Here is a 14189-nt window from a genome sequence, read left to right as displayed (position 1 = left end):
CACTTTTTAAAAATTACAAATTAGTCATTGAAAATATTAGTATACAAATCATTAAAAGTTTTGTCGAATTTGAAAATTTCCTTTGCTGTGGATATGTATAATTACATCATATTAATTCCGGTTAAAATAATTTATCCAAATGTGATTTGGTACACTTCTAATAATATATGAGTGTTTCGAAGTAATTCTATAATATTTGCCATAACATATCAATTTCTACCAAATAACTTTTATGCTCTAAGTAATTTTCAGTAATTTTATTTTTATTTAATATTCACTTGTATATTTTAATTTTTATGAATGATGTCTTCAAATCTCAGCGCATTCTTTGTAAGCAAAACAAGTTTATCCTGTGTATTCTATTTTTAATCAGAGCAATAACAAACCAGATCATATCACATTCCCGATTTCTCAAGATTTACAGCTACCCCTTCCATTGTTGTCTCGTTTATCCTCCCTTTATCAATCACCTTACCCCTTCTTTTTTTGTCCCACGGTGTTGTTTTTTAATTCAAGTATACCTATACAACATTCTAGTACTTGTACGAAGTTGATATAAACGTAATACTTTTTTTTTAATGGCCGGTGCTTCACCTCTGTTCCACTATGAAGATGACAAAAACACTCCAAGAATTATTAAAATGAACGGATTTGATACGATTTCTCTCTTAAATACTTCCGACAATGACTGGTTAAACCAAAGTGTGAACACGTTTGGGTCATTGTTTTGTTGCCATTTTTTTATCGGTTTTAAAATAACGGTTGTGAATCCACCATAGGCATTTTAAAGCGAAAGACGGTTCGTACATTTTTTTTCTACTCGTTTTTTTACATTTTACTGTGGGAAACCAGACACGGTCAGCGATACATTTCGTTTCTTTTATCATTGTATTTTTTTTGTTTATCACTTATCATGTCAAAGAGAAGCGTTTATCCGGAAGATTTAATTGGATTTCACGGAAGGTAACATAAAAAAGTGACATCAATAACAATGGGCTATGTATAGTTTTACAAAACATAAAAACGGATATTTGTGGGTAGCATAAAAAAGGCATTTTGTTAATCTACAGACTCTGCAATGTTACCTTGCATATATCTTTATATTTCAAAATAATATTTATCCATGCGATCACAAATACTTCTAAATATTTTTAAGAATTTTTGAATGTTTATTTAAATCATAACAATCGTATATCGATTTCATATGTTAAATGCTTAACAAGTAATAAAAATAAATTCATCAAAATAATATCGAAGGAAATAGTTTATTTTTTATGACGGTTAAGTAATTTCAGTTAGAATTATTATACAATTTTAAACAACGCTATGTATGTCAAGAATTTTGAATATATTCAAGAATTTAATTGACATGCAAAATTTAATAATTTAGGTGATGTATTGAAAAACATATTATATATATTTTTTGTATACTTATATACAAATCAGTATGTTTAAAAATCAAGAATTAAAACCACTCTCCTAACTAAAAATCGCTTAAAATAATAAATCATCAGTTATTCAAGTAAATAATAATTAATTTTAATTACATTATAATATATTAGTAATTTCAAGTGTACTTGATAACAACTTGAACGGTTCCGATTTATAACTTGATATTAATAAAAGCAATACGTATATTGCATAAAAATAATTTTTCTAATTAATTAATACTAAGCTTAGTGCACTAAGGCTAGTATTTAAATTTCAATGTTTATTTTGGAATAAATACATATTTAAAAAAATTCGTTTTTTACAAACATTAACTTTAGCTAAAATATTTCTAACTTCCTGTGCGTTATAAATAATAATCTAATACGACCAACAGTTTAATGTCAGTGGAGCAATTATGTACAACGAAAAACACTTCTATAATCAACGAAAATGTTGAGTATATTATGTATTTTAAACTTAATTAACATCTAATAAAATAATATGTTGTTATTTTTAACGAATAAGGTCATAGATGATTTATAAATAATTTATAGATGTCTATTTAAATTTATCCCTTACTCAAAAATATTTCTGAATAGAAAATTATATATTTTTTACATTCTGGAGCGCATTTAACAAAATTTTGATGGTTTGATTCAAGTACATAGATAATACCCATAACAATAAAAAAAAATTTCAATTATCATTTGAAGTAATTATAACAATAATCTGTATACTTTAGGTATAGTATTATAAACTAAGTTAAGAGGGTCGTTAATTTTTCAACAATTAAACATCGAAATAATTTATTTACAATTTTTAACATAGGATTTTACATAGTATCATTCAGTTAATAACAGAAATTAATAATTAACCTGTGACTTATATTATTTCGAAATTAAAAAATATACATTTTAATAATGGTTAGTTCGCTTAATAATATTTAACCAATAGTATCATAAGTGACAAAATGAAATTCAATCAAACAATTATAGTGTAGTTTAATTGGTCTGCTTATTACTTACATTCTGTTGTGGGGTATCATATAGTTCGCATTATAAACAGTGCTTGCACATTGACCTCATGAACAGTGCATAGACTTCCATTATTAATGAAACCTCTCTTGCAACATCCGAATCGGGTTAATAATGGCTTTGTGAATTGTTTGGTTATAGTCAATACTTGTTGTATTGTGCAGTAGTAATAATAAAGAAGAGCAAGTTTTCTTATTTATAACAGTCATAGTATAATATGTGCAGCTTGATGTAAATAATTTAAGTAACTTAACTTGTACATTATCTCGTGGGTGTGTATGCATTTATCTAAATATAAAAATGTGTATTGAATAGAATGAACCTCATGTTAATAATACCTACAATAATATTGGATTCAGCATGAAAATATAGTAAATCACTGTTTTATCTTTTATGTGTGAGCAATTGTTCTATTAAAAAGGTAACATAGCACCTATAGAATAACTTAATACGGTAGTTACATATTCGTTCCAACTGAAAGTACATAATAAAAAAACAATTATTTTGACGTTAATTAAAAATAATTACTAGATTCAGGGCACTTATTTTTTTATTGAACTGAATATTTAAACATTTTGCAATATTAAATTTTTTTTAATTTAACAGATACTTATAATTAGTATCTTAAAATAAATTAACGAATCAATAAAAGTATAGGATTAAATTTCCAATTTAACAACATATAATTTAAACAGTTATCGTTAAACTGTACTTATGACTTTATTTAAATAAGTGTTAAACATCGTTTATAAGAAATATCCTGTTCATAAATATAGCAAAAGCTAAAATTACCGTATGTACTAACATACTCATTAAATTGAAAACGTTGAATAATAATGATTGAAGGAGTAAATCTTAAAAGGCTGGTAAAGATTTTTAAAATTAAATTAATAGTTTATAAAATGTTTAGTGCAGTAGGAAATGGAAAACCATTGAGTTTAAGTCTCCCTAGACTTTTGATTGATAACTAAAAAAAATTCTATCGCTTAAAATTACCCATTTCTTCCTCGTACATTAAAACAGATATACACTTAATTATTAGAAGGCGCTCAGTATAATATAAAACCTAAAGCATTAATTAAATTAAATCCGATTTGATTAAAATTCAATTCCAATTTTTTTATGAAGATATATAAACTCATAATTCAGTTAAACACAGTTTTTATTCGATATTATATTTTTCATAACTTATTATATTATTTGGATTTTATAATTTAATCATATTTTTCAAAGTTAATTTAAGAATACTCATATCGAGTTAAGGTAATTTATTAAATTCTGTTTAAGCCAGCAACACTAATAAATTTCTCTTGATATTTTTATTTGTCCTTATTTAACGCAAATTGTCATGAACTCTTCTGACTTTTAAAATTACTATTATTATTTTACTTTTATCGACATCCTGGTCGGGACTTGTAACTTGGAAGAAATAATAAGAATCATTAACCACTATGTCAAGGTATAATGAATTCAATTTGTCGGTTCAGTTGAAAAAGATTCTGCGCGCGTTAACGTCGTCGAGTCGTCCATTAGTAGCTATTAGTTGAAAATATAACATACATACTTAAATATAATATATTATAATATATATATATAATATATATGCTTGAATATTCATGGGCAGTAAATGAACGTATCAGGAATAGAGATCATAACATTACACCAGTAAACGGTTTCGCGCCTCGGTTGGGTTTATGTCCGCTGCTAACCGCACCAAAGCAATCTTGTGCATTTAAACACTTTTGCTACCGGCCAACGTCGTGTTGCTGAACCCGTTGACGTGTAACGTGTAAAATTTTCCTAATAAAGTGGTCAATCGATTAATATACGTGTGTGCGTTTGTTTCCACACGCGTGTTAAAAAAATATACACGAATACAAAGATTCACGGTTTGATTACATATGTTTCAACCGTGTACAGCATTGACAGGATTGAAGTAAATTTGTTGTGTTCGCATGTCGTTACGCCGTTACCTTTTTTACACGACTGTTTTTTTTCTTGTACATTTCAAGTCAACGAGGGAATAAAAAAAAAATTTGATAGTGATCGCAGTACACGTGAAAATTTTAGATAATGGATAAGACTTATATTCTAGAAAGATGCAAGTTGCGCTAAAATCGAGATATTAAAACTAAGAAGACGGTTATACAAAATGACTATAAACAGTCATTGGCGAACATTCATGATTATAAAAAATAACACGTTTAAAACTCATTTAATTCTACAGTACTGGGAATTAACGAAAAATTCGTGTATTTTAAAAAAACCGTAATTATTCATCTTGCAACTAATTAAACACCAAAACAGATTTTTGTATTCACCGAGAGATAATCATAATTGTTTCTTTTCATTATACAATTTACAAAAACTTTCTATAATTGTATAAAATAATGATCTCTTTTTCTTTTTTGTAGTTTAATTTACTTTTTTTAATATATTATTTTTTTTTTTTTACGTTAGTTTTATTACATAGTAAATAGATCTATATGAAAATAAATGATCTACTGTAACATCATTACAACTATATTTACAATTTTTCAACAAATATGTATGTCCTAAAAATTTAATAAGTTTAATTTCATTTTCTGGGTGTGGTTCGAGTCTATCAACTAGGTGGTGATTTATTTTGAACAGTTTTCTGGCCTCTTCGTATTTTCTATAATCTTTAAAAACGTGTTTGATCGATAAAGAAGTTCAACATGTTAAATATAATGGATGTTTCCCTCTTTCCAATAGAAAACCATGAGTTACTACGAGTCCTATACGGATTTTATTAATTTTTTTTTTCATTACTTATATTAGTGGAATAGTTTCTGGGCCATCTAATTGTAGTACTCTTTATTTCATTGAGTTTGTTATTAGAATTTGCCCAATTGTTCTACCAGTTTTCTATGGTGCTGTATTTGATCTCTTTTTTAATATCATTGTACGGCTGTCTATATTGTTTACTCCTGTGTTTTTTTATAGCTTATATGCAGATCATCAGATATTTCGTTGCCTTTTATCCTGACATGGTCGGTTACCCAAACTATTGCTATATCGTTTTTGTTTTTTTCTATTTGGTTTATTTTTTTTGTCTCTAAGAGTTGAAAATTTGTGATAACGATTCTAATCCACGGTTGGGTTTAATATGATAGATTCTTTATTTTCTGTGTTATTAAAAATGTCAATTTGACATTATTTGCCGTTAAAATAACTGTAGATTTAGCGGAATATGTTGAACATTTTTTTGATAGATTAGATTTGAATTTTNAGCGGAATATGTTGAACATTTTTTTGATAGATTAGATTTGTTTCTTACTATAGCAAACTCTACTCCTCTTTGGTTTTTCGAAGCGTCTGTCTATATTTCTTAGTAGTGTTTGTATTTATTATTTATATTATATTATTATTTCTATAGTAGTTTTGTACTACTGTAAAATGACTTTACATAGAATAATTACGATCAATTTGAAATAAGCTTTAAATACAATTGAAAAACAACTGGATATTGTTTTCCAACAGCTGAAAGCTAAGTATAATTACTCCGTAAATTTAATATTAAACTGTATGAACAAGAAATATGTTTAACTATAATAGTTTAAAAAAATGTAATACCGTTTAAACTAAGATTGATGAGACAAAAGTTAAATATTAACGATTAAGATGTTTTTTGACAGAAAATAAATGAATTTGTGGACCAAAAAATTAAATCTTTAAAAGAAAACTTTTTTAAAAACGTATAAAAGTATTTTTTCGCTTTAATTGGTAATTAGAGTGCAAAAACAAGTTCATCGGTCTGTTTTCACAAATACTTTGTATACGGAGGCACAGTATTGTCAGAAAGACTGAGAAAATCTAAAGCATTGTCTTTGCTGATGACTACAAAACGAATCTATTGTGTACCAATGGATCTGTATGACCTATTCTCAAACGATGGCGAGTAAAGACAAAAGACAATTAACCTAGCTCNTTATTATTTATATTATATTATTATTTCTATAGTAGTTTTGTACTACTGTAAAATGACTTTACATAGAATAATTACGATCAATTTGAAATAAGCTTTAAATACAATTGAAAAACAACTGGATATTGTTTTCCAACAGCTGAAAGCTAAGTATAATTACTCCGTAAATTTAATATTAAACTGTATGAACAAGAAATATGTTTAACTATAATAGTTTAAAAAAATGTAATACCGTTTAAACTAAGATTGATGAGACAAAAGTTAAATATTAACGATTAAGATGTTTTTTGACAGAAAATAAATGAATTTGTGGACCAAAAAATTAAATCTTTAAAAGAAAACTTTTTTAAAAACGTATAAAAGTATTTTTTCGCTTTAATTGGTAATTAGAGTGCAAAAACAAGTTCATCGGTCTGTTTTCACAAATACTTTGTATACGGAGGCACAGTATTGTCAGAAAGACTGAGAAAATCTAAAGCATTGTCTTTGCTGATGACTACAAAACGAATCTATTGTGTGCCAATGGATCTGTATGACCTATTCTCAAACGTTGGCGAGTAAAGACAAAAGACAATTAACCTAGCTCAATGTGAAAACGCTTAGTTCGGTCATCTTCAAAAAGCCACGATGTGTTTTATTTGATCATCGATCGACCACGTGATCAATAATTATTGAGACTATTTTGGAAGTATACGTACAACTTGTACTCAGAAAATCCATCTATTGTCTAAGACAAATAAGGACAATCTTGTTTTAACTCTTAACAACTTATAAAATTTATTACTGTGAGTGATCCAGATTAAGACATTTTCGATCGATTTCAACGTACATGGACACTTTAACTACAAATCTTCAATGATAAATACCCACTTATTTTACAAGCATTGAACAACTTTTAATAGTTATCGTGCTTATTAAAAATGTATTTATTTCTTATTCTACTTCGACGTTTTTGGTTCTGTGTTACCAGCATGTTCTTCATAATAATTTAAAAAGGTACACAACTCTAAAAAATCGGAATTTCCGTTAAATAGATTATTATAAACTAACTTGCCCATTTTTCAGCGCATCATTTCTACGGATAGAATAATATTTCTAAAAATTACTACAAAAATACAAATGAAATACAAATTAACTGTAAAATAAAATTCTAATAACAAAATATTAATGACAAAAACAATTTACCTGAAATGCTTATTTTTTTGTATATGAATATAAAATGAGAATTACTTTTATAAATTTTCTGTAAACAGTTTTATTGATGTCTGATATGTTGATAAGTAAATGCAATGATATTAAGTAATAACAAGATTTATTAGCATAATAAGAATTAAACACTAAAGTATTAATCGTTTAGTACGATTTTTTACATGATTTTCCTTGAGTTTTGTACTGAATAATTGTATTTGAAAATATTTATTCATTTGTTAATTGGTAATACTTTAAGAAAAACTTATTGCTGTATTGTAAAATAAAAATCATATTTTATTATTAAATATTATATATTTAACATTTTAATTTTAAGAAAATTTATTAAGTAGACCGAGTCAGTATGTCCTGATAATTAAAAAAACATAAAAAATGACTAATTTATTTTTAACAAATTATTCACTTGTGTAAATAAAAATTCATCAATTCTAATCATTTTTGTTATATTATTAAATTTTGTGATGGCTATTTTTTAAGGTTTTCTTTATCTAAAAATATGAAGAAGGCTCTAAATATTGGTAAGGGTGGATTGGTTAATATGAAAACCATAAAGCCATAGTTAATAAATTTGTTTATTGTCATCAAATGCACGTTTAACTCAGGGTTGTTAAAAAAACATTTTTAAAAAAATTTGTTTAAAACAAAATAAACAATTTAAAACGTCCCTGCCACCAATGTAAATTTTGACATTTTTAGTGTTTTAAACATGTTTGAAAACAAGTAGTGTTTAAAATTTAACAACCCTGGTTCAACCTCGTATTATTATTTTTTGTTTTTTAAAACACCAGTATAACATAGTTTATAGAATATGTCACGATGCATACTTCTTTTAGATTTCACACGAACTGAGGAGATATTAATTATGAAATTTTTGTTTCAACCTTTCTACATCATAAGTCTTAATTAATTATCAACTAAAACGAGAGTCAGACGTTGATTTTGAAACCAAAAAAAAAAATAACAAAAAATTATGGGACATTGTAAGTAAATAATGATGAAGTCATCAAGACATTCCAAAATACTAAATACATATTAATATGAACTTTTAAAGCGTGTGTCAGTTACGTTTACATGGAAGATTATCATAATTTATTGTGGTCATAAGGCTAACAACGTCAGTTGTTGTCACTTCCTATACGTAGCGAATAATGCTAATTTAAATGCGTGGGTACATGTTAACCCTTTTGGTGGGTACTGTACACCTGTGCGCAGATGTTATGGAAACGTCAACTTTGACCTAGTGCGAACAGCGTATCGCACATGTATGGACTTAGTGAAAAAACAATAGTTTAATGTGTTGTCTAACATAGTTGATGCATGTACATAATATCCGAGTACTCAAACTATATCAAGTAGCATAATATAATACATTTCAATGATATTTATATAACTTTAAACGACCGAGTGACCCGGTCGTACGAAGGACCTATTGTTCTCTTGTGTAGGAAATGTCATAAAAATTGTTGTTTTCCTTACTGACACAACATCGTAATAACATTTACACCTCAATGATCGCGTCTACACTTATAATTCACAATGTCTTATATACTTGTTAATCAGAATTCGATAAACGGAATCTGCATAAAAAATTCACAGATACTTGGATTATATACGCTGGTAAACTATGAAACCTCGGACGGTGACCGCCACCAAATTATTTCGTACAATGGTCATTGTAGTATTTTCCATTACTTTTTTTTATACGTCGATTAGTTAAGCTAGCAAAGGATTTTCGGTTTAATTTTGAAATCCTCAAACATAATTTGGACCTCAACTGCTATTAGAATCACTTAATTTATTGCCATAATAATTTTAATTTGTACTTCAAGTTTTATTTTTTCAATTCTTCGAACATATTTTCATATCAATTAAAACCTACGTGTGGAATTAAAATTTAAGTGTTTATCTTATTAAAATCATTTTAATAACAATTATTGGTCTAAGCGTCGGCATATGCAATAATGCCACCCATGCGACCATTGAAATAATTTACACTATAAATGGGATGGTCTGATTACATTTTGGCACGTTAAAACATATATTTCTAAAACATTACCATGTGTGGTATTAGTAATATAATATAACATTGTTTGTTCGTTACTGCTAAACTGTTGAATGACTCGAACAAATATCTAAAAAGCGAAAAAATCCAATCGATATTTGATTGGTTTCTTTAGATACACATACGATATTTTTTCTTTTTAATTCAATGACGAAATGATTGGAGAATAAACTCAAATGTATTCCGATCGTATATAATTACGAACAAAAGATAATATTTTCCAAATGTAAACTGCTCGTTTACAGATATATTCAAATGTTAACACACTAATATTTAAAATGATGAAATTTATAAAATGAATTTTCATTAAATGATAATTAATATTATATTAGTAAGTTTATTTAATGACAATAAGTTTTTTGGAGTAAATATATTTAAACGAATTATACTTCATTCGTTCGAATTTTCATGTCTAAAGATTTTAAAGAAAATATGATCATAGAAAACAATTGGAAATAAATGATAAATGTAAAAACTAATACTAATCTACTAATTTTTTGCATACTTTTCCCAGAGCATTAATTAAAAAGAGAATTTTAATCAATTCTTCTATCATGAAAAAATATTTTCAATATTTCTTAATGGTGTGTATATTATAGATAAAATTATGTGAATTATATTGTATAAATTAAAGGACATTTCTGAAGTTGTTTAATTATCAGGAACATTTTGAATTAATCTAAAACATATTCCAATGTTTATATTTTTATAACATAGTTTATATAATTCATAATATATTTTTCATTATTTTATGTCATATATTTTAAAATTGTACAGGTTTAAAAATCTTAGATTTTAACTTAGTTCTCTTTTATTAAATTATTAGTTGTAACAACTAAGTTTACGTAAATTATTTAATATGCTATGTCGCATGATACCAATAGCACAATTTTATAATTTAATATACAATAAACTTTAGTAAACAAGGAATTAAGGTCTTATCAATCATCACTCATATTAACTTATTATATAATAATGACCTATTAAATAATACTGCAGACACAGTTTGTATTAAACGTATTTTCATTACATTCATCACGTATTTAGTAAGATATAAAAATATAAAACGATTGATTAAATCTCCAACAAGCAAATATTCACTTTTACCGATATTTCCGATGTTACTTTTATTTTCTAAATAATTGAGTGGGTTGAAATAGACGAATCACCTGTAATATAAAAACTACATTCTAATATTGTTTAGTTTTATTTCTATTTTACAAAAAATAACACAAAGAATATACGACTAATTATTGATTCGTTTATACAACCCACTCAATTACTTAAAATATAAAAGTAATATCTTTTTTTAGAATGCATTTTCTATGTAGGACCATATTTAGTAAATATGCCGCCCGAGATACTCAATTTTGCCACCTCGAATCAAATTTTTTTTTGCTCATCAAAAAAATGTTTCCTTTTTTTTATGCGTTAATATTTATTTTTAATTTGAATGAGTAAAAAAAAACCTGTCTGCTTTAACTCTATAATTTATATCGTTTCATGTTTTAGAACCGTCATTAAAGGACCTTCCTAATGTGACACTGTTTCTATTAAATACTAATAAATATATGACTATCATGGTGAAGCTAGAATAAAATATAAGATATATTCTCTCTAAAAATTAAGGTGCTAAATCATAATTAGCAGCCCTAATTTTGTCAGTAAAATCTATTTAAAGTAACTTTTTTATATACAAATCTATAAAGTATTATTAATTGAAATTAACTAAAATTTTCTAACTTACAACACTATTACATACAAATATAAATATATTAAATTTTGGAAAATAACAGCTTCATAACGAATTTTGAACCAGTATTTTAAAAGTTATGAACATATGTATATCCGTTTAGAAAATAAGTGCGGTAGAGTGTCGGGTGGCAATAAAATATACAGAAATTCCAAAATATCAATTTGAGAATTGTTAAGTATCAGCCATTTCTTAGTTGTATCATATTTTAATATATGAGCAAATTAAATATGTATGTTGTCATTTCGGAAATTGAAATTGGTACCCTAATAATGGGATAAGGGATCTAAAAAATGTTTAACTAGTTCTAAATTGAGAAATGAATATTTCACAACAAACCAAGAAAACAGTTTACATGACTATAATTATTTTAGAGAATTATACTGATCAACGATAAATCAACCACTTATATATTTAGTTTAAAATAATTACTTTACCATACTGAACACCCTGTATAAACAGTTAATCAGATAAAAAATGTTATAAGAACAAAAATTGTTTGTCATAATATTTTAGCTTCGATGTGAAGCTAAAAAGGCATTAATTATACTAAGAATTTCGGATTTCATTTTTTTTCGCGGTTATCAATGGCTACCAAATGCTATTTTTGTGTGAAATTTCTCGATTTTACATTTTACATTTTACTTTATATTTCTATAACTTATTGAAAAATGTATGGAACAATACAATTTTTTTATGAGAAATAGTATTTATATACTTCTTTCATTCAACATACTTTTTTTTAAATCGGACTATTCCTTTATAGAAGGTGGTTCGTAACTTAAAAATGCATATAGAAAGTAGAACTTTTTCAACTTAATTTTTGAAAGCGTTTCTGATATATTGACACTTTTACATATATCTTAAATTAAAGGTTATATAATATACTTTAATATAAAAAACAATACTTCAGACTTTATTTTGTTTTCATGGTGAAAACGGACAACAAAGTTGATAACTAAAAATACGATTTTTGTAAAAAATTAAAATATTCAATTATTAAATATTAAATGCATACTATATTTAATTGCCATAATAAATATTTATATACATATCACACAAATAAATCATAAAACTTGTAATCAAGATAGAAATAAGGAAATAGGAAATCAGGTTAAAATCAATTTTGTGATCCACAATTTTTTTTTAAATTAAACACTATCCACAGATTTGCATCGAAGATTTTTTTAAAATAGTGATTTTAATCACTGTCAGATTAAATCTATACTGAACCCACTGTGTTTTTTATTTTGTATAATGAGCTCTATAAATATTATATAAAAAAAATTGAAATATTGTATAATATCTATCAGTAAATATATTTTTTAATTAATAAATATTTATAAGAAATTACATAAAACACAGGTGATGAATTTTTATTATTGTAAATATAGGAATATGTTTTAAAATACTATCCTATAAAACATAATATTTTTATAAATTTTTACGTTTTCGTTCAAATATCAACATAGAAATATTAGAGAAATAATTGAGTAAAAATAATGCGATTAATACTAAAATTTATTGTTGTAAATTAAAATTTTATGACTGCTTGTGTATTCGTTCGTGTATGATAAACTATTTTATTATAATGCTTAAATGTTTCAGTATAAGACAAAGTAGTCTCAATATTATACTCCTCAAATGTAGTTTCTAAATAACGTAGATACGAAATAATCTTCGTATAATTATCACTTAATGTTTGAGAATTAAATTGCTGTTTAAAATCTTTTATTTTATTTGAGTCTTTCTCACTCATACCGTTACTATGCTTCTCATTTTCCAATCTTATTTTATCTAAAAAGTCAGCTTTAAACAAGGTATCATATTTTATTATGACAAATTTCGGTGACAATGTTTTCATTATAAGTTCAATTTCTGTTATTATTTTAATATGTGTCACATTTACACTATTAGAAACTTTTGGACATTTAGTCAAATTTTCTACAATTTTCAACACTTCACTGTCATCAGGTCTAAAGAGACTTTTAAAGAAATTATTTTTCAAAAGTAACATTTTTATTTTGGAATGGCCAACATCAAAATTTCGTAAAATAATGCAGTTTGATTTCCAATATCGATCAGCATAAAACATGTGCTTTCTTATTAAATGCAAAGCGATTGTTCTTATAATATTTAACATTTTCTCTAGATATTCTTTTAGTTGAATTATCCAACAGTCTTGATAATAATAATTCTTTGCTGCGTTAAAACTATCGTAAAGCTCTCCATATATTACATTAAAATCTTCTTTGCTTTGATCACCAAACGTCATAATTATGGTTTTCAAAATACTTTCATCTTCAATTATTTTGTATAAGTAAATACTTTTTAAGGAAGCCCAATTTTTTTCTGCTTCATTTTCCAACAAAATATCATTGTCCTCTTGTATTCCGTTTATTTTTTTTATGGTTTCTTGTACTCGTGTTGTTAAATTTAATTCGTCGTTACGTTGAACTGTCATATTGTACCCATTATTTTCTCTACACCATATTAAAATATGAAGACGTAACACGGAAATGGTTAACTCTTGCATTTCTTTAATAAAACCCATATGCAGTTCTTCAGTTTCTNAACCAATATGCAGTTCTTCAGTTTCCTTTCGGAACCTTGAACTGTACAATATATACATATGTGCATGCCAGAATGGAACTACGTATATTGTTTTATTTATTTTGAAAAGAGAAGCTAGCATGTGTCCAGTAATTGATTCGCTTAAATAGCTATCATGTATGTTTTTACATAGCCTCA

Source organism: Daktulosphaira vitifoliae, unplaced genomic scaffold, assembly GCF_025091365.1.
Source record: "Daktulosphaira vitifoliae isolate Bord-2020 unplaced genomic scaffold, ASM2509136v1 Scaffold_1, whole genome shotgun sequence".
NCBI lineage: Eukaryota > Metazoa > Arthropoda > Insecta > Hemiptera > Phylloxeridae > Daktulosphaira > Daktulosphaira vitifoliae.
The sequence above is the reverse complement of the archived record's forward strand: the minus strand, read 5'-3'. Positions refer to the sequence as shown.